We start from the raw sequence: 15,061 nt of genomic DNA, 5'->3' as shown, positions 1-15,061 counted from the left end.
GTGAGAGAAAAATATTTGCTAAAATGTAAAGCCCAGCTCCAGAAGTAGGAACTCAGGGCTTTGAAATTCAATCATTTACAAATACAGAAGCCAATGAGTATTTATATGAATACAAACCCCCTCTTTTAGGTCACCCCAAAGCAGAGAAGTGAGAAGAGAAGAGGTTTATATCACCATTGGCTGATGAGGAAGGCTTGTCTTACCTTTGGCTTTGTCTCATGCAAGGGATTAAACTGACAGTTTCCTCCCTTGTTGGCTATATTCATAGCAATCCTGCTGACCTTATAATTTAGCCCATGTATTTTTAACTATTTCTTTGGCTTTTGTCTCCTTTAGACTCAAAGCTATAAGGCTGCCCAAGATGACAGTGCCTGGCACCCATCGAAGGTCTTTAGACAGACCCTCTGTAGAGTAACTCTGACTGCTGATCACAACTACAACCCTCTTCAGCTGGAAGTAGCCAGAACGGTCTTCGCCCTTTGCCTTCTCACAGGAGTTAGGGGTTCTTCTTCAGAGGAGGAAATATTGCAAATAGGTAAGTTAACTAGATATCTTTTAGGCAGTTAGACAAGGCCCCCCTTAAGGCACCAGCCCTCCAGGAGCCAACACAGCAAGGAGCCAACATGGAGAATAATTGAGGCACATTCACTGGTCAGCATTATAAACACAGGAGGCACTACTTCCCCTAGAGATAGCTAGCAGTGATTGATATTCTAAATGGGAAATTCCTTGTATGTGACCTGTCTTCCCATTTGACTCCCATTTAATCAATATTACTGGGGTGACTGTACTTGAAATCTTATTGGTTGGTCATGGTTTTGCCCCACTTCATGCCCACCCTGTAAATTTCCATTGGGTCTTATAGTTTTGTCCCACTTTGTACCCGCCTCACCACATGGCTTTGCTGTATAAAACATCTTTGAAAAGTGGGGTGGGCGGGCAACCCACTTTCCAGCCCCACTTCTGTCTCTCTTAGAAGCTTTCTTTCTCTCAATAAATTTTTCCTACTCAAAAAAAATAGTAGTTTCCTTGTGTGGAAGTTCTAGTACATATATTTAAATACACATGTATTCATACATATGTATAAGGAGTGATCAAAATATAGTAGATGCTTAAGTTTTTTTAAATAATTATAGTAAAAGACACACTGCCATGAGTCCCCCTCAAAATCCTCCCCCACTCTTTTTTTTTTTTTTTTTTTACTGGGGATTGAACTCAGGAACTTGTGCTTTCGAGGCAGGTGGTGGAACCACTGAGCTACATTCCCGGCCCCTCCTCCCTTGCTCTCAACACACTTATCCCATGGTTCATGCTACTTTCTGAAGCAGATCTGGAAGTTCTCTGTCATGTCTTTACCAAGTGTGATCAAGAATTCCGTGCATGCCACTGTCCAGTGCCATCCCACAAAAAGGCAGGCTCATAAAAACATGACACTGTGTCCTCATCCACCTTATTCACCAGGTCTGGTGTGACTTCTGGCTCTTCCCCAAAGTCAAAATGACCATGAAAAGTAAACATTCTGAATCAATTCAGGCAGGACATCAAAGCAGGCACAACAGTGCAACCAAAGACCCTCCAGAAGGAGTACTTCCAGAACTGCTACAGAAAGAGGAAAGAACAATGGGATAAATGTTTGAAGTGAGGGGGAATATTTTAAGGGTAATTAATGGCAGTGTGTTTTTACTGTGATAAATGTTCAAAATTTAACCATTACTGCATTTTTTCATCACACCTCATATATGAGAAAGGGCATGGGAAAAACAGAGATGAAAGAAAAAAGGTAACAGAAATACAGTAATAGCTAGGAGCTTTACACACATATTCATTTAAAATGGCATTAATACTTTTTTAAAATTAAAAGTTATACTTCCATGAAGTATATTTACATTTCAAGTTTAGGTTGTCAATCTTGGTCACAGAAAATAATTCTTCTAATGAAGGACATGGCAAAGTCAAAAGAAAATGTCAGTTTGAACTAGGAGAGTGAGGAGTGGGTTTCAGACACCTCGAGGCTGAACAATAACAAGACATCCATGTCGGACAGCTCAGCTAAGCCCCTGGGCAGGGAAGAGCCATCCTGCCCACGTGCCACCCCAAGGGGGTCTCTCCTTACAGGAAGTGGGTGCAGGTGGCTCCACGCTGCGAGCACAGGGCTGAAACTCAGGCTCCTTAACAACCTGAGGCCATTCAACAATCACATCAGGAGGTGGAATTCCCCCTGCTCCGATGCCACACTCACCAAGCAACCTGCTGGTGACAAGTTGCTCTCTCACAGGTGCTCCCCACGGGGAGAGACTAAAGGAGGCAGCTGAAGTGAACATTCGGGTCCTCCTGACAGTTAATGTTCCGTGTCTCAAATTAATAAATTGTCCTTGCTTTACACCATTCAAATCCTGAGCTAGTAAGAGGTGGTCCCAGAAAGCTGGGTCTCCTCGGCGGAGCCATTGGATGGTGGTCCAGAGGACCAAAGGAAGCCCCTCGAGAATGGCCTGCTAGGCTGTGGTGAGAAGAGGGCCCTGTTGGCTTGAAGAGCCTGGCCCTGGGTCGCTCTTTCTGCCATCTCATTATAGAACATGGAGCAGATCCCTGTCAGCTCCATGGCACACCTGGATGGGCTATGGAGCGGGGCTCATGTGGGAGTGTCCATTAGGTAGAAGGTGACTGAAAGTGCAGGCAAGCTTTGAATTTTTAACATGTATTACAGCAAAAGACACTTTGCCATGAACCCCCTCAAAATCCTCCCCCTTACTTCAAACACACTTATGCTATTGTCCTTGCCACTCTCTGCAGCAGCGCTGCAGTCCTCTTCCCTGAGGGTCTTCAGTTGCACTCTCATGGCTGCCTCAGTAGCCTGAATAGATTCAAAAAGTTTCCCTCTCGCTGTCATTTTGACTTTAGGGAAGACCCAGAAGTCACACAGATCTGGTAAATAAGGTGGATGAGGATGCAGCGTCATGTTTTTACGGGCCTGGCTTTCCACTGGATGGCCCTGGGCAGCAGCATTTTTTTTTAAGACAAGGTCTCACTATGTCATTCAGGCTGACCTTGAACTCACTGTGTAGCCCAGCCTGGCCTCGAACTCACGGCGATCCTCCTGCCTCAGCCTCCCAAGTGTTGGAATTACAGGCCTGTGCCACCATGCTCGGCTGTGGTATTTTTTATCACATCTTGTAAAGACACTCGAAAAGAGAATTTCCAGAGCTGCTTCAGAAAGTGGCAAAGACAATGGGATAAGTGTATTCCAAGTGAAGGGGGGATTTTGAGGGGGATGCCTGGCAACATGTCTTTTAGTGCAATAATTTTTAATGTAAACATTCACTGCATATGTTGATCGTACCTCACAGTCAGCTTACAGACAGCCCTCTGAACTCTTTGTGAAATTATCTACACAAATGTTAGCAAGAAATGAGGGCAGTGAACATCACCCTTCAAGATATTCTTCAGAGAAGGAGGAAAGTGCGAACAGGTAAGACTAAAAAGCAGGGGCCAGGCACCGTGGTGTGCACCTATAATCCCAGCTACTCAGGAGGCTGAGGCAGGAGAATCATGAGTTCAAGGCTGCCCTGGGCAACTTAGGGAGAGTCCCCAACCTCAAAAAAATATTAAAATATAAGGCATGTCTGTGGTGGAGAGATGGGGTGGGAAGGTGACCTGAGAGGACAGAGCCAATGGGAGAAGAAAGATTAAAAATGCAAGGTAGGGTGACAGAAAGGCAGAGGACCGGGAGGGGACTGGCAGAGAGAGGAGAAAGGTAGAGGCCAGGGCAGTCGAGGAGGACAGGAGCCGAGGGCCAGGAGAGGGGGGCCGAAGATTCCTGGCAGCATGGTGCCCGGGAGCCCCTGCCCGCCTGCCTCCATCCCAGGGCCTCGGGGGCCTAGGAGGTGCCCGACAAATGGGTCCTCCGCCTCCTTCCAGCCCAGGGCTCCAGCAAGCCCAACCCGAGCCTCCACCCCTCCTCGCCTTCAGTTCCTTCCTCCGCTGTCTCCTCTCTGAGACCGAGCACTCCGGGGGGGAACTGGAGGGCGAGGAGATGCAGATCTGGGTCCTGTCACCTGTCCCGAGGCCCTCCCTGCACCTGCCTCGGGCCTCTGCACACAAACGCCTGCTCCTCGTCCTCCAACCCCCGCCCGCCGCCTGCCCTCCTCCATCTCCTCCCTCTCTCTTCTTCGCACCCGCTTCCTCGGCCCCCTGACGTTGCTTCATGCCTCTCCCAGCTCACCTCTCCTTCTCTCCAGGTCCCACTGCGGAGCCACCGGCCCGAGCAGCTGGGGTCTAGGTGTGAAGCCAGGCAGCAGGAGGCCCTTCTGTCCCTTCGCTGCCTCCCCTGTCTCTGGTCCTAGCCCTGCTGGCCCCTCCCTCCACCCCAGGTCCCCAGAGCCCCAAGAGGAAAACCTCAGGTGTCCTCCCACGCCTAGACGTGCAGCCGACACAGTCACAGCCAAGGTAGCCCTAACCTGGCCGTCCGAGCGCGGGGTCCGTGGTGGGCAGTGGGCTTGGCAGCTGACCACAGCTCAGACCCGGAGGAGGGGACCCCGGGGCAGCAGCGAAGCCAGTGCACAGGTGTGTGCGGGCCCGAGGTGAGGCGGGTGTGTTGGCCGTATTTGCTGTCAGTGCTCGTACACTGCAGACAGCGTACAAAAGTAGAAGTGAGAAATAATTCTGTGTGTGCCCACACCTGCATGTGTGTGTGAGGACACAAATAAAAGTGACGGTTAATTCAGCCGGGTTTATGAACCGCTCGGCAGTCGTGTCTAATTACCACGCCTGCACAGTAATGATTTTACCTCCTGTATTCTGCGTACCAGGTCCGTATGGCCGTGCGCTGCTAACACCGGAGTCTGACGCGTTCTGCCAGGCGAGCAGCCGCCATCCAGCCGCAGAGACCCACAGCTTTCCTTCCACTTAGTGTCCTGCTCCGTCCCGCCGTCTGCCAGCTGCCTTTCCTCCGCGTTGCTCGTCCTTCCAGCCTCCCTGGCTTCCTTTCCCCTCCCTCTAGCCTCCCCTTTCTCTCCCAGGCCAGCCTCCCGGGTTAGTCACCTTCCTTCCCCTTTTCGCTTCCCTGTTTCTCCCCAGGCCTGGAATCCGGTGGCCCCAGGCTCCGTCCCATTGACCTCTCAGCTCCAGCCAAGCACGGAATAACTCCCAGGGTTATCGGGAAAACAGGATCCGGCCAGGTCTGTCGAGCCACCAGCACAGTGCCTCCGGCCACAAACTAGTACCCAGGAGAGGAAAGCTGCTATTATGTCCGTTTTTCCTAAGTGTATTTTTAAACCCTCACACGTAGGAAACCTGCTCTCCAATTTGAGCGCCACCTCGTCCTTCTGTTGTCACTTCTCTGGTCTCCCACCCTGTTTCCAACCTGGGCTGTGTGTGAGGAGGCAGGGATGCGCCCCCAGCCTCCCTGAGCCCACTGTACAGGGAAGATGGGGACCGACGACGCCAGGGAGGGCCGCCGGACAGAGAAGTGGGCTCCGGTGGAGGGAGGGAACTGTGTAGGCAGAGGGAGCAGAGTCGCAGGGCCTGCTCACCGGAGTCAGCCAGGACTCACGGGGGCTTCTGAGTTGAGTCCTTTTGAAGGAAGAAGAGTTCACTGAATAAAGCAAGGTAAAACAGGCGAAAGGAACACCGCATAGAAAGGCCAAGTGCTGGGGAGGGAAGGGAGGGTCAGGGGAGCGGTCCAGTCGTGGCCCCGAGATCACAGGGGCTTGGGAGGAGGGCGGGGGCAGAGTAGACAGGGAAGGGTTCTGAAGGACCCCATAGCAAGTGGAGCCACTGTCTAGAAACGTTGCCGCAATTGGATCACCTGAGTTTACAGGCGGGTCTGTGTTGAGGTGAAGAACAAGGGGGAATCTGGGGTGACGTCTAGGGCTCTGCCATTAGCTAAAGTGACAAATACATCAACGAAAGGAGAAGAAGGAGAAGGTGGAAGGGCAGAAGCAAGAACAGGGACAGCAGAATGAGTTTGATTCCATTAGACTTGAAATGCCCCTTGGTCATTGAAAATATCCTCAGGGCTAAGGAGAAAAGGTGACCAAGGAGACCCGAGGTCATCCACGAATAAGGAAGTGCTGAAGTCACAGGAATGAGTGATCTCACTCAGAAACAGCAAGAGTGAAGAGAGGTGAAATGGAACGATGGGTGTGGAAGAGCCAGCAAAGGACAAGAACAGAGCCCTCGTGGCTGCCCCCAGGGACCCCCGTGGGATGTGGGTGCTGCAAACTTCAGCTGAGTAAATCAGAGGGCACTGGAAGAAAGGCAGCCTCCAGGTAAGGCAGGATCACATGTCCCAAAGCCATACTCAGTACCTCTTTAGAAAATTATTTATCAGTGTTAAAGTGTTAAATTATGTATCAGCACCGCCAAGGGATCACCATTTTCTTTTATATCTTTCCGTGAGAAATCCTACCTTCTTTTTTTTTGGTACTGGGGATTGAACTCAGGACCTTGTGCTTGCGAGGCAGGCAGCGAAACCACTGAGCTAAATCCCCAGCCCAGAAATCCTTCCTTCTGATCCTCCTGCATGCCCTACAGGTCGCTAGAATGCATCCATTAGGAAGTTCTAGTTCCAGGAGTTACAATTTCCAATTTTCTTTTGAATAATTGTTTTTCTACTAGATGAAAATCTAGTTCTCTGTGTATAAGCAAACTAAAATATTCCTGTGCACACACTCATACACACACACACACACACACACACACACACTGCCAGGAAACAACAAAAATCACTGGGGTCTCATTTTTAAAGACTTGTGTATAAGACAATATGAAAGTGCCAGATAAACAGAAGTTAAGCAAAATCATCCTGACTTCTGACCCAGCAGTGGAGATAGCAGGAAACCACACCTGAGCACAGGGGGGGCACAGGTGTTTCAGTCCCATATGAAACTATATTTCCTCATCTCTTTCTAATAAGCCTTCAGCCCCCAGTTAATGTTGCTCACCAGCTTCCTTTTACTTTAAACAGCTAATTGTTAGCCAGAAACCTGAGACACTTCCATGTCTGTTGACTAAACAGCCACCGAGATCAATTCGTTCTGTTCACACAAATCCAAGCACTGAGGACAGAACACTCCAGCCTCAGAGGGCCAGCCCAGTGCCAGCTGTCACACCCAAAGCACGAATTCATCACAGAATCACAGCGTCTCGAGGAAGATTTCGAGATAAAACCTTCTTAAAAATTTAAAACCAGCTATCATGAAAGGACTCACAAACCAAGACTCACAAACCAAAAGAAATGTACATTTATACTACTTCCACTGTTATTTATAGGTGATGCTAGTAGAACAAAAAAAGTATTTCAAACCAAAAAATGAAAATGTTGTATCCCCCATCCCCAACAAACGTTCCCCAAAATTATATTTTAGTAAAAGGAAAATAATATAACATATTTGCTAGACCACATGGCTGGAAATAGCAAAACAAAAGAGGAAGCTGGAAGAAAGAAACACAAAGTCACAGCCAGCCCTGAGCTAAAGTTCCGCTGATCTCTCCAACCAAGGACGGCTTCCCACCTACTCACCTGGGCCTGACCTTGCCCCTCACCCACAGGGAGATTTATTTCCCAGCCTCGAGGGAAGAAGAGCAAACCAGCATCCACTCCGTGCCCAGAGCCCTGAGAAAGCCAGGTTGTTCTGAAAGCTCTAGTAATTACATAGAAAACAAACTGGGTCTCCAGGGGCCATTCTTGAAAACCTGAGATCAACTCCCGGAAAAATGCTCTTGACCACTCACCACTACCGGAAGCTGCTAGGTGGTAACCAAAGTCAGCACATCCGCAGAAAAAGAGGAAGACCGTGCAAGAGAGCGCCTTCCCTACCAGTGAGGACCCGGGGAGAAAAACGCTGCTTGAGAAAAAGCCTGGAAGCCCCACAGAGCCCCTCCCTGTACAGGTGCCTGCTGCGGCTGCCAGCGCAGAAGTGGCTGATCGTGGAGGACCTGAAGGACACTCCCAAGAGGCTGGCCGCAGGGCAGGGCCGGCTCCCTCCGAGGAATCAGTTCAGAAGGATGGAGGGAAAGGGGGGAAGGGACACCAGCCACCACGCTCCTCACCCAGTTCGCCAGGCAGACTGGGGAAGACAGCAAGGTCCTGCAGAGGTCCCACCTGTGTCCCAGAGATGACAGAATTAGCCATGGGCTTTTGTTTTTCTTTAAATCGTCACGGGGCGGGGGTGAACTCTCTATGAATGAAAGCTGAACAGTCTCAAGCAACATTAGCACTCAAGGCAATAACACTTCTTCCCCAACGTCCTTAATTTCATTGCAGAGGAAGTGTTAAGCCTGAAGACACCAAAGAACAAATAATCGTAGGAAATGGATTTGAATTTCTGAGTTGGGAATCACTTTGAGGTGTCCCTAAGGTGAGATGAGATGAAAACAAAATATTTCAATTGGTGCCTAATTTTAAAAAGGGAAACTATGGCTCCTTTACATTTAAAGCCATTGAGGGATTATCTGGAAGTTGCATCAGATTTGCCAGTTACGTGCTGAAACCAAATATGTTTTAATCACGTCTCCAGAACCCCAGCAAGCTGCTCCCCTGTGCCTCATCAATGCCATCCTCCTGCACCCTTGTGCTGGGCCCTTCAGTGTCCACAGAGCGCTAGACAGACCGAAACAACAGGAACCAGAAACTACAGACTTCTAGAAACAAGTCTAAGGCTTTCTTCCTTATATGAGAAAGAGGACCACGTACAGTTTGAAGGAGGAAGCAATCAAATCTTTAAAAACATTTTAAATGGAAAACATCTTTAAATGAAAAATAATTTCAAGGGTAGTCTCTACTCCATTTTACACTCAAACTATAAGGAAATCAACCATACACCTGAGCCCAAAAGCACAAGAGTTACTGGGTATAAACCCTGCCCTGTTCTGCAAATCATGTAACAATGTTAAGGTTTAGCTTCTTGGTTGTAAAAGTGAGAAAAGTACAGCCTTCCTCTCAAGCTGTTTGTTAATGTTACGTGAGATATTCCTCAAATGAATAACAAATAAAAGAATGAGGGTGTGTGTAAATTCCATATGCAATAATAGAAAGGGAATAAATAGCATATAACCCAGCACTTTTCCTATAGTCCTTGGCTAGCAAAAGTCAATGTCAGCCTCTCTCCAAAATCTTCCCAACGGCCACCACATTTCCTTTCTTAGAATAGAAAGACATCTGAGTTGCGAGCTACTCCACATCTCTAGTTCTTTCCATGCTACTGCTACCATTGTCCCTCTTCCCTCTTAAGTCAGTAGTCGCCAAGTGCATCTTTCCATATCCTTTCAATACTCCAAAATAAAGCACAAAAAGTAGACATTTTAAAAGGATGAAATCAATAAAGATAAATGGAAGTTTCTGCGTTTTCTGCCTGCACCTAGGAGATTGCTTTTGGCCTTCTACCTCCCCCCTCTGCTTCCCCCCCGCAAACCCCCCACCCCACACTAATAATAGTCCTGGCCCACCTCACCCTCTTCTCTTCTCCTCTCCAGCAACTGAAGCTGACTCACCTCCCATTGAGAAACAGGTCCAGCAAAACTTTGAAATCACACATCCCCTTATGATCTTTAATTTCTAAAAAGAAAGTACCATTTGTAACCCCTCTTGTTTCATGTGTCATCTGGCACTTTCCATGCGATGATGAGCTCAAATTCACCAAGAAAGGGTAATTCTGCTCAGTCTCCTGCAGTTTCCCCAGCAGTCACTTCCTGTTCGTGGGTTAGCGTTTTGTAAAAGAAAATAGGTTTCCTTCCGTTGGCCTGGCCAATACAAACTGACCCATTGCTGGTGGTACCATTTTCGTGGGGATTTTCCATTGTCCATGAACAGACTCACAGTTGAATTTTAGTTATTACTCAACTAACTCACAAGAAGAGAATAAGAGAAATAAACATGGACAGAAACCTCTATTTAGAAACAGATCAAGTTGGAGCCTAGCTTGAGCAACTTAGCAAGACTTGCCTCAAATTTAAAAGGGGTGGGGGCATCTGGGGAGGCAGCTCAGTCAAAGGCCCTGGATTCAATCCCTAGTACCAAAAACGGGTTTCCTACTGTACTATTAAATTTTCAAGAATTAAAAATCAGCTAAGAATGGTGTAAATCCACTACCACATTAAAACTAAGCTGGTATGGTTTTGTTTAATAAAAAGATAAAGGCACTCAAGTTCCTGGAGGCTAAAATTCATCTCTAGGGAACAGCTCCCGGTATCGGTGCAGACTTTTCTTCAAGGGGTTTCCTGAACATCCCTTCCCATCCCTGGGACACAGGGGGACATGGAACCCAGAGCCTGCTGTTATGCAAGTCCATTCACCAAAAGCAGGTGACTTGCATTTAGCCTGCCCTTTCCAGTGTATTCTGAAACATGTGTTCCAGAACTCGGTGACCCAGCTGTAAGCCAGACAGCCTAACCCCAAGCCAGATAATTGACATCCCTAGCTATAAAAGTCATTCTAATACTCTGCTTCCAAATAACCAATTGTCTGGGCCAAAACCGGATGCCAGGACAGACTGCTGGCACTGGCAAAAAAAGCACTCCCCACAGTGGTGCATCTCTGGCTCCCAGAGAAGGACAGTGTCTCCTCTGCACATAGCAGTGCCCAGGAGAGACATTTTTTGGCCTCTACTGTTTTTATAGAGTTGACATCATGAGAGATCCTCCCAGCCCAGAGCGCTCACCAGAAAGGAGGAGCAGGAGAATGGATCCGATCTGGGTCAGGTCAGGGCTCCTGTGGTTCCTGTCACCGCACAGCCTTGAAGACACAGGAGCAGCCGGATCCTCCGGCCCTCTGAACACTCACTTATTCCAACTTCTTTTTCTTCTTAGTAGCTGTCATCCCATCAGCAAGGCAGAACAAGGGACAAAAGGCTTTAAAGAAGCTCCTTGCCCCATCTTATTACCCTTTTGGTCTGGCCTGTGGGTCAGCAGGTATGAAAACTCCCTTTCCTCTAATGGTATTTGTGAAGTACAGGAAATCAGGAAATGTCCCTGGAACACTTCACATTCTTTGGGTTTTCTGATCCCCTGCTCTGGATCAACCCCTCTACAAAGCACTGAGCACCCCAAGGTCTCTGCCTTAGCAGGAGTCTTTCTGGTGGAAGAGAAATGAGTTGCAAACAAATTGTGATGAGTGTGGTAAGAACTCTAACAGGGGTGTCTGCTGTCCAAACAGGCTTTGGACCTACAGGAGACACAGGAGAGGGAAGACGCATTTCTGTGCAGGCTTGGAGGGGTCAGGGGACACCTCAGCAGAACAACTGAAGCGGAATCCTGAAAGATGAGCAAGTAAGCAGGGAGGATCTTGTTAGTTCCACAAGCCAGCAGCCCAAGAGAGAAACTGTCACTGATCACTTTTATGTCCTCCCCTCAGCTACCTCCATTCCACCTCAGAAGCAGCTGCCCTCTGCCACCGCTGGGCTTCCATTCCAGATGGCTGGAGTGAGTCCCAAACATACGTCCTGCAGCTTCTGTGGATGTGCAGGACGCATCAGCAAAGGTGATTACTAGGTACTCATGGGAAAGAGACCAGGCAAGGGTCTCTGAGGAGAGCAGGAGCAGTAGGGAGCTGCTCAGGTAGCTTTGGACTCATTCTGCCTGCTAGAACAATGGGAAGGTGTTCCACACACATCCTCACATCACCTGGGGTAGAGTGAGCTCCAGTTTCAGAGCCGAGCAGACAAGGGAGCTACTTCCTGTGCCTTCCATGTTTCTGAGCATCCTTTGATAAACCAGCATTTTGCCTTGTATCCAGATATGTCAGAGGAAATGGGTACAAATCTCAGAAAAGAAAAGAAATGTTGGATTAAGTCATGACAGAGGCCAGAGAGAAAGGGGACCCATGGAGGAATGCACCAGAGTGCTGGCTTTTCCAGCTTTGGGTCTGGGCTTCCAGAGGCAGCTGCCTGTAGAAACATCCAGAAAGATATGGGGCTCCTGAGAAATCAGGGCTAACAGCTTGTTCCCTTGTCACTTGAAGCATCAAATCCTGCAAGGCCGAAGACCTGGTGATGAAGGTGACTCTCAGTGTGAGGCTGTGTCCTCGCTCCCTCCCCATGGCTGACAAGGACAAGGTGACCTCCTATGCAAGAGAATCCAGAGGGTGTGGTAGGGATGCAGGGCTCTGGGCTCCTTCCACTGTCACAGCCATGTGAATGCTCTGGGATGCCTTCCTGGAGTTAGCAGGGGACAAAGGGACACCCTGAGGCCCTTGGAAGACTGCACAGAAGGAGCTGAGCTGGGAAAGACTGTGACTGTACACCGGTCACTTTAAGGTTTGTTGGGGAATTTTTTCCCCTTAATTACCCTTCAGGGTGTACAGGTTAGTGAGAAAGAGCAGATGCATTGCAGAGAGTTAATTAACCACATTTTTTAGGGCATGGGAGGTCACTGCCACCCCAGAACACTCACATCTGCCCTGAAGGAGATCTATCTTGTCCTGTCACCTTACAGAATCAAACTTATATCGAGAATGCTGCGCTCGTCCTGTAAGGCTGCTGTGGCAACATATACACAGTAGATGATCGAAAGCAACAGAAATGGACTCTCCCACGGTCCACCAAAATCAAGCGGCCAGCCAAGCTGATTCCTCCAGCAGGCTCTGAGGGACAATTGTCCCAGGCCTCCCTTCTGGCTTCTGGTAGTTGCTGACAGTCTTTAGCATTCCTTGGTTTCTAGGTGCATCACCCTCCACTCCCTGCCCTGGCTGCCTCGTGGCATTCTCCCCACATCTCCTCTATCTTTGCATCTTCTCCGGATCTTGTTTTAAGGACACCAGTCTGTGGATTCAAGGCCCACCTTACTCTATTGGAGTCTCCTCTTAACATCTGCAAAGACTCCTTCCAAATAAACCAATAACATTCTGAGATTTTTAGGTAGACATGAATTTTGAGGAATACTATTGAACAAAGTACAAATGCAAAAGAAAGTTTTTAAAAATAACCAGTATTGAATACAGTTGTCCCCCATTATTTGCAAGGGATATGTTCTCATACCCACAGTGCATGCTTGGTGGAACCCAGATTTGAACCCTGGCAGTTTGGTTGTATAATTTACATCCCTAATCAATCCACTTCTCCTTAATGTTATCTGCTTTCTCTAATGATGCCCCTTTTCATTACAAGGAGCTGGTGTGACCCAAATCAAATTCAGTGCTTAGGTTCAGTGTTGACCTTATGGGAAATTGGATTCAGTTCTTGTCCAATTCAGTCTGGGACCAGAATTGTGGAAAGAATTAAATTCGTGAACCAAGGTGCCACTGTACTGATGCCCAAGACAGCAGATAAGTCTAATTCCCAACTTATGTGCTAGAAATTTAACTCTGGTTTGTCATAATTAGGTAAAAGAGGGAGTTGTGTTTGATATATTATAAGCAGATTTTTAAAACAAAGATCTAAGCATTGGTGTGCTTCAACACTCTCCTGGTCAAACTCTTAGTAATAGTATGAGGGAAAATGCTAACATTACTTACATTCACAATTCACATCTACTATAATTAGTAACATTTAGAGGTTGTAAAATCATGCTGCTGCTGCTCTTGTGCCTTCTCATGCCTTTAAAGGACTCAGCAAAAAAATGCTTTGTTTTAAAAATTTATCAATTTTTATATTAGACTAAACTTTAATCTGATTATTTTGTCCATTCAACTATTTTTAAGATAATGCTTTTCAGCCAGTGGTTTCAAGCCTGAGTATAGTAGCGACACCATCACATTCATGTGGCAAATGGCCTGTGGCTTGGCCTCCAGGAAACGGACTTGAAAACAAACTCTGTATTGTGATATTTATACACAGATTGCAGTTACTACTCAATAGAAGCCATCTGGGACAACACAGGTGAACCGAGAGGACAGTAAGCTAAGAGAAATAAGGCAAATGGTGCATAATGTCACCTCCATGTGGAATCGCAAAAGTCAAACCACAGAAACCGAGAGCAGAATGATGGCAGCCAGGGTGGCAGGTGGGGAGGAGCTGGAGAGGCGAGTCAAGGGTGGAAACACTGAGTCATGGGATGACTAAGCTATGAACATCTGTCTACCAGACGCCATGCTGGCTCTATCTGATAATACTATAATGCGTGCTTGGAATTTGCCAAGAAAGTAGATTGTCGATGTCCCCAACACCAAAAAAATAAATAAATAAAAACTGGCAACAACTTGAGGTGACAGAATCGCTAATTTGCTTAACCCTGACAATCATCTCACAATGGGTTCATATATCAGATCATTCACATACACCCTAAATAGATCCAATTTTTATTTGTCAATTATACTTCAACAAAGCCAGGGGTGGGGATAAAATGGACAGATCGTCAATAATAAAAACAAATAAAAATTTTAAATTTTTTGACTTTAGTAGAAGAAATCAAACATAACATAAATAAAGTAAATGATGTAAGGACAAGAGTCATGGACAAGAGTCATAGACATGAAAAGAACTTTTCGATGGAAAAGGATGATGAGTTCTAAGAGAAGAAGGTGCGATTGGGGGAGAATGGGGGACAGAGAACAGCTGAGCTGGGCCTTGAAGGTCAGGACGATTTTTGTATGCAGCAAGGGGAAGCGAAAGACACTCAGGTAGGGAGAGCAGCCCAGGAGCAGACAGAGGTCAGAGGAAAGGAGGGTGTTCAGGAAGCACTGAGCTGTGGAGGGCTGACGGCTAGGTGTACAGAGGGAGATGAAGGGCAATGAAGGAAGACACACGTTAGGGCTGGATGACAGCCCTTCCCATTCCCTGGGCATCAACAACAGTAGCTTAAATTAAGGCAGTGTCACTGGGGCTGGAAAACAAAACATTGACTCAAGAAGTTTTCCAAAGATAGAACCAATGGTATTTGGCCATAAGAAGGGAAGGAGAAAGGGAAAACTCAAAGATGATGCCTCTCAAAGTCCTCATGTTCATCTTTGCCTTGAGGCTCAGGTAGCAGAACGTGAGGCCTTTGAGAGCAGACTCTGGTCTCCCTGTGAGTGCTGGTACCAGAGATCAGCTGCTGTCTCAAGCAGTAGAGAAATTTGAGCTCAACCATCCCTCTGGCCCCTCAGATCTGAGGGCAAAGTTGTTTTAACTCTTGCAGAAGTAAAACCAAATCC

At 47.5% G+C, this 15,061-nt stretch overlaps 1 protein-coding gene across 9 annotated transcripts in view; it reads right to left on the bottom strand.

The window, feature by feature from the left end:
- Window positions 1-9,662, bottom strand: part of Atp8b4 (ATPase phospholipid transporting 8B4 (putative)) — a 220,421-nt gene extending 210,759 nt beyond the window's left edge. For 2 of the 9 annotated variants that reach the window (XM_021261344.2, XM_021261348.2), the window contains exon 1: window positions 4,785-6,275. The gene's annotated coding sequence lies outside the window, so the exon portion shown is untranslated. Of the gene's footprint in view, window positions 1-4,784; window positions 6,276-7,519; window positions 7,699-7,731; window positions 7,819-9,489 lie in introns of those variants that run through there. The other 7 variants (XM_004835428.3, XM_087180914.1, XM_087180903.1 and 4 more) reach the window with 6 other exon arrangements.
- Between the last annotated feature and the right edge of the window lie 5,399 nt (window positions 9,663-15,061).

This window comes from Heterocephalus glaber, unplaced genomic scaffold (assembly GCF_053883595.1).
Source record: "Heterocephalus glaber isolate CG9 unplaced genomic scaffold, H.glaber_assembly_v1.0 deba00000122, whole genome shotgun sequence".
NCBI classification, from domain to species: domain Eukaryota; kingdom Metazoa; phylum Chordata; class Mammalia; order Rodentia; family Bathyergidae; genus Heterocephalus; species Heterocephalus glaber.
The sequence above is the reverse complement of the archived record's forward strand: the minus strand, read 5'-3'. Positions and strand labels throughout refer to the sequence as shown.